Below are 10020 nucleotides of genomic sequence, written 5' to 3'. Positions count from 1 at the left end.
ATTCACAACAATACACACAAATCTAAAAGTAAAAGAATGGAATTATAAATATTAGGACGAGCAATGTCGGAGTGGCATCGACTAGAATACATTAAATTGACCAGTGTTCCATTACTGAAGTGACCATCGATTGCAAGGTAAAAATAGACCATGTGACTTCATGTATCTTGTTTAACCTTCTGTTTTGTCTCCTGCAGATGCCTGACAGCAGAACTCCAAACCATCCACTTGTCATTGCCAGAAACAAAACAAGTAGTGAAGACCGGCAGCATTAGACATCTTTAGTACAGGTCCTATGTCAAGCTAGATGTAACATGGTAAACATAAATTCCGGGACACTCCAATTAGTATGAAATGTTAAGTTCCATGCATTTAAAAGCAGTTGAAGGCCATGGAAGGAGTGTTGTATGGCATTGAAGCTCGTTTGGAGGTTTGTTAACACAGTGTCCAAAGAAGGGCCAGATGTATACAGAAAGGTGTCATCTGCATAGAGGGGGATCAGAGAATCATCAGCAGCAAGAGCGACATCATTGATATATACAGAGAAAAGAGTCGGCCCGAGAATTGAACCCTGTGGTACCCCCATAGAGACTGCCAGGACAACAGGCCCTCCGATTGGACACATTGAACTCTATCTGAGAAGTAGTTGGTGAACCAGGCGAGGCAGTCATTTGAGAAACCAAGGCTATTGAGTCTGCCGATAAGAATGCGGTGATTGACAGTGTCTTGGCCAGGTCGATGAAGACGGCTGCACAGTACTGTCTCTTATCAATGGAGGTTATGATATCGTTTAGGACCTTAAACGTGGCTAAGGTGCACCCATGACCAGCTCGGAATCCAGATTGCATAGTGGAGAAGGTATGGTGGGATTTGAAATGGTCGGTGATCTGTTTGTTAACTTGGCGTTCGAAGATTTTAGAAAGGCAGGGCAAGATGGATATAGTTCTATAACAGTTTGGGTCTAGAGTGTCTTCCCCTTTGAAGAGGGGGATGACCACGGCAGATTTCCAATCTTTGGGATTCTCAGACGAAATGAAAGAGAGGTTGAACAGGCTAGTAATAAGGGTTGCAACAATTTCAGCAGATAATTTTAGAAAGAGATGGTTAGGGTTAGGGTTGTCTAGCCCAGCTGATTTGTAGGGATCCAGATTTTGAAGCTCTTTCAGAACATCCTGTGTGGATTTGGGTGAAGGAGAAGCGGGGAGAAGGGGGCTTGAGCAAGTTGCTGCAGGGGGTGCAGAGCTGTTGGCCGGGGTAGGGGTAGCCAGGTGGAAAGCATGGCCGGCCGTAGAAAAATGCTTATTGAAATGATCGATTATCATAGATTTATCGGTGGTGACAGTGTTTCCTAGCATCAGTGCAGTGGGCAGCTGGGAGGAGGTGCCCTTATTCTCCATGGACTTTACAGTGTCCCAAAACTTTTTGGAATTAGTGCTACAGGATGCAAATTTATGTTTGAAAAAGCTAGCCTTACCTTTCCTAACTGACTGTGTATATTGGTTCCTGACTTCCCTGAAAAGCTGCATATCGCGGGGGCTATTCGATGCTAATGCAGAATGCCACAGGATGTTTTTGCGCTGGTCAAGGGCAGTCAAGTCTGGAGTGAACCAAGGCGCGGTATCTGTTCTTAGTTCTACATTTTTTTAATGGGGCATGCTTATTTAAGATGGTGAGGAAAGCACTTTTAAAGAGCAACCAGGCATCCTCTACTGACAGGATGAGTTCAATATCCTTCCAGGATACCCAGGCCAGGTCGATTAGAAAGGCCTGCTCGCTGAAGTGTTTTAGGGAGCGTTTGACAGTGATGAGGGGTGGTCGTTTGACCGCGGACCCATTACGGACGCATGCAGTGATCGCTGAGATCCTGGTTGAAGACAGCAGAGGTGTATTTGGAGCGCAGGTTGGTTAGGATGATATCTATGAGGGTGCCCGTGTTTACGGATTTGGGGATGTACCTGGTAGGTTCCTTGATAATTTGTGTGAGATTGAGGGCATCTAGATTAGATTGTAGGGCGATCGGGGTGTTAAGCATATCCCAGTTTAGGTCACCTAACAGTACGAACTCTGAAGATAGAAGGGGGCAATCAATTCACATATGGTGTCCAGGGCACAGCTGGGGTTTGAGGGGTTCTATAACAAGCGATAGCAGTGAGAGACTTGTTTCTGGAAAGGTGGATTTTTAAAAGTAGAAGCTCGAATTGTTTGGGCACAGACCTGGATAGTATAACAGAACTCTGCAGGCTATCTCTGTAGTAGATTGCAACTCCGCCCCCTTTTGGCAGTTCTATCTTGTCGGAAAATGTTGTAGTTGGGGATGAAAATTTCAGGATTTTTGGTGGCCTTCCTAAGCCAGGATTCAGACACGGCTAGGATATCAGGGTTAGCGGAGTGTGCTAAGGCTGTGAATAAAATAAACTTAGGGAGGAGGCTTCTAATGTTAACATGCATGAAACCAAGGCTTTTACGGTTACAGAAGTGAACAAATGAGAGCGCCTGGGGAATAGGAGTGGTGCTGGGGCCTGCAGGGCCTGGGTTAATCTCTACATCACTAGAGGAACAGAGGAGGAGTAGGATAAGGGTACGGCTAAATACTATAAGAACTGGTCTTCTAGTGCGTTCGGAACAGAGAGTAAAAGGAGCAGATTTCTGGGCGTGGAAGAAAAGATTCAAGGCATAATGTACAGACAAGGTTATGGTAGGATGTGAGTACAGTGGAGGTAAACCTAGGTATTAAGTGACAATGAGAGAGGTTTTGTCTCTAGAGGCAACAGTTAAGCCAGTTGAGGTCACTGCATGTGTGGGGGTGGAACCAAAGGGCTGTCTAAGGAATATTGTTCAGGGCTGGGTGCTTTACAGTGAAATAAGGCAATAATCACTAACCAAAACAGCAATAGACAAGGCATATTGACATTAGGGAGAGGCATGTGTAGCCGAGTGATCATATGGTCCAATGAATAGCAATAGATGAGTCAGGGAGCCGATTCAGTAGTCGCTATTACGCTAGGCGAGCTGGAGACACGGCGATTCAGACAGCTAGCGGGCCGGGGCTAGCAGATGGGCCTCCAGCGACGTCGCAACGGAAGAGCCTGTTGAAACCACCTCGGACGGTTACGTCGGCAGACCAGTCGTGATGGATCGGCGGGGCTCCGTGTCGGCAGTAAAGGGTCCAGTCCAATTGGCAAAAGAGGTATTGTAGCCCAAGAATTGGCTGATGGACCTCTTCGGCTAACCGGGAGCTGGGCCTAGCTCGAGGCTAGCTCCAAGCTAACTGGTGCTTGCTTCGGGACAGAGACGTTAGACAGGAGTAGCCACTCAGATTGCAGCTAGCTAGCTGCGATGATCCGGTGTAAAGGTTCAGAGCTTGCGGTAGGATTCCAGAGATGTGGTAGAGAAAAAGCAGTCTGATATGCTCTGGGTTGATATCGCGCTGTGCAGACTGGCAGGAATTGACCGAGCTGAGGCTGGCTGATGTCCGAGTTAACGGTGAAGACCGCTAGCAGTGGCTAACTGACTACTAGCTAGTAGCTGGTAGTTCAGGTTCTAAAGTATAAAATAGCAGATCCGTACCACATTGGGTGAGGCGGGTTGCAGGAGAGTATATTCAGTCCGTAGATGAAACGTGAGATTAAAAATATATACAAATATATACGAGGGAAAACAATATTTACACGGGACAAGACAAACACACTACGCTACGCCAACAGTGTTGTGAACCTGATCTCTCTTTTGACGAACATATCAAGATTGTTTCAAAGACAGCTTTTTTCCATCTGCGTAACATTGCAAAGATCAGACATTTCTGTCCAAAATTGATGCAGAAAAATAAATCCATGCTTTTGTTACTTCTAGGTTAGACTATTGCAATGCTCTACTTTCCGGCTACCCGGATAAAGCACTAAATAAACTTCAGTTAGTGCTAAACACGGCTGCTAGAATCCTGACTAGAACCAAAAAAATGTGATCATATTACTCCAGTGCTAGCCTCTCTACACTGGCTTCCTGTTAAGGCAAGGGCTGATTTCAAGGTTTTACTGCTAACCTACAAAGCATTACATGGGCTTGCTCTTACCTATCTTTCCGATTTGGTCCTGCCGTACATACCTACACGTACGCTACGGTCACAAGACGCAGGCCTCCTAATTGTCCCTAGAATTTCTAAGCAAACAACTGGAGGCAGGGCTTTCTCCTATAGAGCTCCATTTTTATTTTAACAGACTGACCGTAGCCCCCCGACCCAAACTATTGCAGCATAAATACTGGAGGCTGAGACAGAAGGGGTCGGGAGACACTGTGGCCCTGTCCGACGATACCACCGGACAGGGCTAAACAGGCAGGATATAACCCCACCCACTTTGCCAAAGCACAGCCCCCACACCACTAGAGGGATATCTTCAACCACCAACTTACTACCCGAGACAAGGCTGAGTATAGCCCACAAAGATATCCCCCACGGCATGAACCCGAGGGGGGCGCCATCATGGACAGGAAGATCACGTCCCGTGCACTGTGACTTCCTGTCTCGACCATGCACTGTGACTTTACATCTCTACCATGCTTCCTGTGCATTGTGACTTCCTGTCCCTATCATCTCCTATTCCAGTTTGTTTCAATGTTTTAAAACAACTTTATTGTCCACTCAGAGTAACATTACACTTTGGGCTCAGTCATAAATACATTTTAACACTACATTTATGCAAGAAGTTGAACCCCTCAAATCTATCAAGGCACAAGGCGAGACCCAAATGCAGACACAGAAAGCAGATGGTTGGAGTCTTACAATGTTTATTAATCCAAAGGAGTAGGCAAGAGAATGGTCGTGGACAGGCAAAAAGGTCAAACCCAGACCAGAGTCCAGGAGGTACAGAGTGGTAGACGGGCCCGTGGTCAAGGCAGGCAGAATGGTCAGGCAGGCGGGTACAAAGTCCAGAAACAGGCAAGGGTCAAAACCGGGAGGAGAAAAAGGAGAATGCAAAAAGGAGAACGGGAAAACCGCTGGTTGACTTGGAAACATACAAGACGAACTGGCACAGAGAGACAGGAAACACAGGGATAAATACACTGGGGAAAACAAGCGCCACCTGGAGGGGGTGGAGACAATAACGAGGACAGGTGAAACAGATCAGGGTGTGACAAAATCAGTGACATGCAAATGTCCCTATCCAGAGTTAGGAGGCGTCTCTTCAGTCTGATCTCAAACTCAGGAAAATGGATCATGAATGAAGAAACATTGATCAAATTAGAAATTAGTTTTGGGAATACTATAATTTTTGTTTCAGGGAGTCACCTGTGATGGTTTTAAGACAGAGCCTTGTTTACAGAGAGCTGCTGACATCTCCCCAATGGGGAGAGAATAGATAAACATTTAATCAGTAGAGACAGACACTCTGAAGCGATGCAGAGTGGTGCCTCGGTAATCATCAAGATGGGATTGATTTCTCCATCCTTGTGATCAATCATTGTTTCAGGTGTGTCTGTTTGTGTGTGTGTGTGTGTGTGTTTGATTGTGTGTCTGTGTGATTTTCCGTCTTTTTCTGTCTCCTTCAGAAGGACTTACGCAAGGAATTAAAGTCTAATGAGCTAGCCATCGTTCAGCTAATGTGTGTGTGTGTGTGCGTGTGTGTGTGTGTGCAAGTATTTGATTGTGTGTCTGTGTGATTTTCCGTCTTTTCTGTCTCCTTCAGAAGGACTTACGCAAGGAATTAAAGTCTAATGAGCTAGCCATCGTTCTGCTAGTGTGTCTATCTGTCTGTGTTTAGGCTTGTGTTGAGTTCTGTCAAATTGTCAGTAGGAGCAACCTTTGTCCAGTCTATGCTTCAGACCAACAGAGGGGATACCCACAGATACTACTGCTTTCTGAGTGTAGTGTTGCCTTGTCAACCAAGATATTCAATCTACTGGACATACACAGGGTTTTCTCAGTAAAATCCCAATGCCCAAAAACGTATTGGTGCCCCATTGTAGACCTGAAAGGACTCAGCAAGCATAATAAACAATTATCATTGTGTTGTAACTGCACAACAAAGAACTTTAAAATCTTGAAAAGCATCAATTGATTGACAGTTATGTAACAGGAAATGGGCCAGAGAGGCAGCATTATGGGAAGGTGTCAGTAAAACAGACGAGTTCTTCTTCTTTTTATTCTTGTTGTTCTTCTTCTTGATCTTCTTGTCTGCTGGGAGACTGAGTTAGACTAGTGGGCTGGTTGTCTCCTGTCTGCTGGGAGACTGAGTGAGACTAGTGGGCTGGTTGTCTCCTGTCTGCTGGGAGACTGAGTTAGACTAGTGGGCTGGTTGTCTCCTGTCTGCTGGGAGACTGAGTGAGACTAGTGGGCTGGTTGTCTCCTGTCTGCTGGGAGACTGTCTGAGACTAGTGGGCTGGTTGTCTCCTGTCTGTTGTGAGACTAGTGGGCTGGTTGTCTCCTGTCTGCTGGGAGACTGAGTGAGACTAGTGGGCTGGTTGTCTCCTGTCTGCTGGGAGACTGAGTGAGACTAGTGGGCTGGTTGTCTCCTGTCTGTTGGGAGACTGAGTGAGACTAGTGGGCTGGTTGTCTCCTGTCTGCTGGGAGACTGAGTTAGACTAGTGGGCTGGTTGTCTCCTGTCTGCTGGGAGACTGAGTGAGACTAGTGGGCTGGTTGTCTCCTGTCTGCTGGGAGACTGAGTGAGACTAGTGGGCTGGTTGTCTCCTGTCTGCTGGGAGACTGAGTGAGACTAGTGGGCTGGTTGTCTCCTGTCTGCTGGGAGACTGAGTGAGACTAGTGGGCTGGTTGTCTCCTGTCTGCTGGGAGACTGTCTGAGACTAGTGGGCTGGTTGTCTCCTGTCTGTTGTGAGACTAGTGGGCTGGTTGTCTCCTGTCTGCTGGGAGACTGAGTGAGACTAGTGGGCTGGTTGTCTCCTGTCTGCTGGGAGACTGAGTTAGACTAGTGGGCTGGTTGTCTCCTGTCTGCTGGGAGACTGAGTTAGACTAGTGGGCTGGTTGTCTCCTGTCTGCTGGGAGACTGAGTGAGACTAGTGGGCTGGTTGTCTCCTGTCTGTTGGGAGACTGAGTTAGACTAGTGGGCTGGTTGTCTCCTGTCTCCTGTCTGCTGGGAGACTGAGTGAGACTAGTGGGCTGGTTGTCTCCTGTCTGCTGGGAGACTGTCTGAGACTAGTGGGCTGGTTGTCTCCTGTCTGCTGGGAGACTGAGTGAGACTAGTGGGCTGGTTGTCTCCTGTCTGCTGGGAGACTGAGTGAGACTAGTGGGCTGGTTGTCTCCTGTCTGCTGGGAGACTGAGTTAGACTAGTGGGCTGGTTGTCTCCTGTCTGCTGGGAGACTGTCTGAGACTAGTGGGCTGGTTGTCTCCTGTCTGTTGGGAGACTGAGTGAGACTAGTGGGCTGGTTGTCTCCTGTCTGCTGGGAGACTGAGTGAGACTAGTGGGCTGGTTGTCTCCTGTCTGCTGGGAGACTGAGTGATACTAGTGGGCTGGTTGTCTCCTGTCTGCTGGGAGACTGAGTGAGACTAGTGGGCTGGTTGTCTCCTGTCTGCTGGGAGACTGAGTTAGACTAGTGGGCTGGTTGTCTCCTGTCTGCTGGGAGACTGTCTGAGACTAGTGGGCTGGTTGTCTCCTGTCTGTTGGGAGACTGAGTGAGACTAGTGGGCTGGTTGTCTCCTGTCTGCTGGGAGACTGAGTGAGACTAGTGGGCTGGTTGTCTCCTGTCTGCTGGGAGACTGAGTGAGACTAGTGGGCTGGTTGTCTCCTGTCTGCTGGGAGACTGAGTTAGACTAGTGGGCTGGTTGTCTCCTGTCTGCTGGGAAACTGAGTGAGACTAGTGGGCTGGTTGTCTCCTGTCTGCTGGGAGACTGAGTGAGACTAGTGGGCTGGTTGTCTCCTGTCTGCTGGGAGACTGAGTGAGACTAGTGGGCTGGTTGTCTCCTGTCTGCTGGGAGACTGAGTTAGACTAGTGGGCTGGTTGTCTCCTGTCTGTTGGGAGACTGAGTGAGACTAGTGGGCTGGTTGTCTCCTGTCTGCTGGGAGACTGAGTGAGACTAGTGGGCTGGTTGTCTCCTGTCTGCTGGGAGACTGAGTGAGACTAGTGGGCTGGTTGTCTCCTGTCTCAACAGAACCCTTATTATTCATACTGAGACTTCTGTTACCAGTTTCTACAGAAATGTATAACTCTCCCCTCACACTGCCCCTTCACACCCTACCCACACATCCTCCCCTCACACCCTCCCCTCACACTCCCCCTTCACACCCTACCCACACATCCTAGCCACACACCCTACCCACACACCCTCCCCTCACACCTGTCCCACACACCCTCCCCTCACACCCTCACCTCATACCCTCACCTCACACAGAGCTCTCTGATATACTCCTATATGTTACGTAAAGCCTTCAGGAAGAGAGGGCTCAGATTTGAATATCATGTAAATGTTATCTAAAGTGTGTGTGTTTGTTTTCATGCAAGTGAATGTTTGTTCCAGGGATCCCTCTGTCTCGTCACGGCAGAATGTGACACTACCGAGACGTGACACCTGGCTGTCTGCTTAGAATATAGGGTATCACCGGCTCTCTGTCTGTGTGACACCTGTGGCTGGATTCCCCCTCTATCTTTTCCTTTCTCCTGTATCAACCTTATACAATCTCTCCTACTCACCTCATCCCTCTCTCTTCACCTCTACCTCTCTCCTGTGTCTCCTCTTTTATTCATCCTCGGGTCGCTTACCTCTCCGCCTCCCTTGGTCGTCTCTCTCTCTCTCTCTCTCTCTCTCTCTCTCTCTCTCTCTCTCTCTCTCTCTCTCTCTCTCTCTCTCTCTCTCTTTCTCTTTCTCTTTCTCTTTCTCTTTCTCTTTCTCTTTCTCTCTCTTTCAATTCAATTCAAAGGGTTTTATTGGCGTGGAAAACATATGTTTACATTTCCAAAGCAAGTGAAATAGATAATAAACATTTTATTTTACAGTAAACATTACACTCAAAAAGATCCAAAAGAATAAAGACATTTGTCTGTGTACAGTGTTGTAACGATGTGAAAATAGTTCAAGTACAAAAACTAAAATAAATAAACATAAATATGGGTTGTATTTACAATGGTGTTTGTTCTTCACTGGTTGACCTTTTCTTTGTGGCATCAGCTCACACATCTTGCTACTGTGGTATTTCACCCAGTAGATATGGGAGTTTATCAAAATTGGATTTGTTTTCAAATTCTTTGTGGATCTGTGTAATCTGAGGGAAATATGTCTCTAATATGGTCATACATTGGGCAGGAGGTTAGGAAGTGAAGCTCAGTTTCCACCTCATTTTGCTGGCAGTGTGCACATAGCCTGTCTTCTCTCGAGAGCCGCGTCTGCCTACGGCAGCCTTTCTCAATAGCAAGGCTATGTATTCTCTGTTTAGGGACAAATAGCAATGTAGTTTGCTTTGTTTTTGGTAAATTCTTTCCAATGTGTCAAGTAATTATCTTTTTGTTTTCTCATGATTTGGTTGGGTCTAATTGTGTTGCGGTCCTGGGCCTCTGTGGGGCCTGTTTGTGTTTGTGAACACTCTCTCTCTCTCTCTCTCACTCTCACTCTCACTCTCACTCTCTCTGTCTATCTGTCAGTGTCATGCTGTCTATCCGTCTCTCTCGCTCTGTCTAGCTGTCAGTGTGTCCTTATAGCTTAGTTTTTCCCCGACTCAGTCAGAGTAGACTGTCTGTCTGTCCTTCTCATGTTTGTTTGTGTTGCCTGTCTGAGGCTGTAAAGTGTGACAGTGTGACGGACATGAGGAGTCAGATGGTGTTTGTTTCTGTGTATAGGGTGTCTGTTTCTAGAGAGTGACAGTCTGTCTGCAGTAGCAGGGGTTAGTCTAGGTGACTTGATTGAATGCGGTCTCCTCCAGTGTCCCATGTTTTTAATATTTGGTCCTACTTTATTTGGATAGTCCGTATAGTCCCCATAGATGCTGTACAGATGGTCAAACTATCAACAAACTGTCTGGGTATAAGCAACTGCTTGCTAAGGTTAGGGTTAGAATAAGGGATAGGGTTGTGGAAAGGG

This window comes from Salvelinus alpinus, chromosome 21 (assembly GCF_045679555.1).
Source record: "Salvelinus alpinus chromosome 21, SLU_Salpinus.1, whole genome shotgun sequence".
Lineage (NCBI taxonomy): Eukaryota > Metazoa > Chordata > Actinopteri > Salmoniformes > Salmonidae > Salvelinus > Salvelinus alpinus.
Note: the sequence above shows the minus strand (reverse complement) of the source record.